Source organism: Nelumbo lutea, chromosome 1 (genome assembly GCF_056320005.1).
Source record: "Nelumbo lutea isolate HS-2025 chromosome 1, American lotus-T2T, whole genome shotgun sequence".
Lineage (NCBI taxonomy): Eukaryota > Viridiplantae > Streptophyta > Magnoliopsida > Proteales > Nelumbonaceae > Nelumbo > Nelumbo lutea.
Window position 1 is genome coordinate 90,779,508 of NC_142684.1, and position 3,239 is coordinate 90,782,746.

Sequence of the window (3,239 nt, forward strand, 5' to 3'; positions counted from 1 at the left end):
CAATCTTACAAGAAATAGATGTCTAACATCTTATTTGCTCTTGTACATAATGACATAACTGGTCATCTTCAAAGCTCAACTCTTCAATTAGTAAATGGTAATTAACATGCTGTCAAGAGCAAGCAACCAAATGAATGCCTCAGTTGTTGGAGGAATAAGATTTCCCCATATGCATTCATATTGACTACTGAGAATATTCCACCTAGTTTCTAATTTTAAAAATATAATAACACTTAATGGAAAAACACACATTATTGCATTCTGTCCACCATGCTGAATTCAATGTTGAATGAGAAACATTTTTAAATTCTAGCTTCATACAGGTTGGAGTAGGCTTAGCCTCAACCAACTTGACCTAACCTGGCCCAAGCTACATCATAATCAAAACAAAAGGCTAAGCTGTCCCAAGACGTTAGACCCCTATACAAGTCTTGTCATTGGACACCCCCTCTAGCTAAAGAGTCCGCTGAAGCATCCAGACATACCCTTCTCCAACCATCATATTGATCTTTCACATTGTTTTAGCCAACTCAAGGTGTGCCGAGTCTCATCAGAGTAGATCGAGCTTCATGTTAGCAAGGCAATCCTCAACCTTTTTCTTCCATTCTACTTCTCCATATGTTATGTACCACTGATCTTTCAAAGCCACATCACATTCATCTCCAGATCTTGACATAACCTTCTTCTCAGACTCACTATATATAGCCACTTGGCCAATCTCTAGAAGCTTATTCCTAATCAATGGCATTTTTTCCTGTACTTTCACCCCAGCATATTCTCCAACCAAGATTGTTCCCTCTATGAATCCTCTCAAGTAGGTCAACCTCTTTGCTTCAATGAGCTTATCTTTCTCATTTTGGCTTTTGATCTTTTGATCCAATACACACCTTCTCAACAAATTTATTCCCAAACGTTGGGATGTTGATGGTAGGAATAACCTCAAAGGGCATAACCCACTCATCATTCACATTGAAATTGATCCTGAGAACTAGTTTGGATTTCAAATCACCTAAAGCCATATAATCATCATGAGAATCACTTGACACATTGGTCAAAATCCTTGTACCCTTGTCTGTTAGAATTGTCAACATGGGAAGGGAGTATATAATCTCTAGAAAGAGGGGATTTCAAGGGCAACCCAATCAAATCATGACTAGATAGCTCAACCAAACATGTTGGCTTCTCTGAAATCCTAGATAAATTCCAATAAGCAAGGTTAAGAGCTGCACTCTCAGTAAAAATAAATACATTAGGCTCGATTATTTCAAAAGCACTGACAACCCCCATGAATTTGTTTGTCAATACATGGTCTCAGGTCTCAATGTGGTAGCATCTAGGAACAATCCTTCCTTCCAATGCTCTCAACTTTGAGGGAAAAGGTGGCATCACCTCCATTTTAATCAGAATGTAGCCTTGTGGCTAAACCCCTTCTCCTAATACTCTGTCATGATCTGCACATGGTAGACCATCTAAGCCTATGATAGGCTGTAGGAAAGTCAATCTTATATAGTGAGAATGCATATCCTAGATGCAGATAACCATTCATATGTGGGTATGGAAAGTTTCCAAAAAAGTTTTCACTAGGCTCAGGGGCTCTTTCATGAGATTCAACTCTAAATACATCTTTTTCCTCCCACCATGTTCGAACCTTGGATTCAATCTCAAGTAGTTGATCCTTCCTTACAAAACTCTTTCCACCATCCATGTTCAGTGCCATGTCTGTTCTAAGTTGATAGAATCTATAAAAAGTAACCCATTTAAGAAAACAAATAAGTGACTAATCTAAGACTACAAAAATAGGTCATCGTCGTCATCATCATCATCATCAAAGCCTTGTCCGAACTATATGGGGTTGGCTGGAATACAAGCAAATTGGAACCTGACTTTAAAGAGAATTACAGGATAGAGCACCCATATGGTAAGAAAATAGCCAAACAAATCAGCAAGACTTCTCTATAACTTCAGGAGCAAACAAATACTATTTAGAAATTTGGAAGAAGAAAAACCAAGGACAAATGGACAAGAGGGTAAGAAGATTTGATAATTAGCTTCTATATTCTTATGGGTCTTCTCTTTGTTGATCGAATAAAGCTTATATATATTGTAGAACTTATTTGGTTTTTATATTATTTAAATGGAATTGTTTTTTATTTCAAAATGTTAGGTTGATTTGTGGTGGCGGGCATACAAATTAGAATTGTCCATATCAACTTCAAATGAAACCCATTCAGATGAATCTGTACCACCCAAATAGAAACAAATAGAAACACCACAACTTGCATTACCACCCCAACAAAGCCCAACAAATGCACCACAAGTTAAAGAGAACTCTAGCCAATCACAATCACTTTAGCAATAATGGTTCTATGGATCTTGGTACTAAACTGATAAATTTTAATCTTCAAATTTATTCACATGCTTTATGCCATGTATATTGATATCTCTTTTGTTTGTAACATGACCTACTAGAAAAACTCATGAGCCTACATGATATGAAGATGTTTGGACAATGCCTTTGGGTCAGCACATTAAGGTTACATTTAATGAATAAGGACAACCCAATGGTGATGAAAGATTCTTATTATCTCACTTGTTGGGTATGTTGTCCCATCTTAGAGTACTAGTAATTAAGTACATGCGTTGCACGTGAGAAATTTTTCTTTATATTAATTACTTGAATTTTAGATATATCATAATTAAGATAGAAATTGAAAATTAACAAAAGTAACAATATGATTAAAAATAAACTTAAATATTTGTTATACAATTACGACATCATGGTTTTCTTGGAAAAGTTGGATCATTGACCTACCATCTAGATAAGAAAATTGCATTGCTTTTGGATTAGTTTTAAATTAGGAAAAATTATAGTCAGAGCCGATTGTACATTTAAAATTAGGCTACAAGTTGGTCCATAAACTAACCAAACTCTGACAATCGGCTTTACATTTCAAATTATAAAAACTTTCACCATGCCATCGAAGGCTTATGTGGCTATTGCCAACATGAGACTCTTAATCCATGTTGGACACAACAAAAAGCTTATACTTAAATTGCCATTTAATATCATTGACCCACCACAGTAAAGCTGGCTCTACATTTCAAAAATTGCCCTTTAATATCGTTGACCCACCATCTAGATAAGAAAATAGCATTTCTTTTGGATTAGTTTTAAATTAGGAAAAATTATAGTCATAGTTGGTTGTATATTTAAAATTAGGCTACAAGTTGGTCCATAA

At 35.5% G+C, this 3,239-nt stretch overlaps 1 pseudogene; it reads right to left on the reverse strand.

Moving 5' to 3' along the window:
* Nucleotides 1–498: 498 nt before the first annotated feature.
* On the reverse strand, nt 499–1,717 carry LOC148876085 (leucine--tRNA ligase, cytoplasmic pseudogene; annotated as a pseudogene).
* Nucleotides 1,718–3,239: the final 1,522 nt, after the last annotated feature.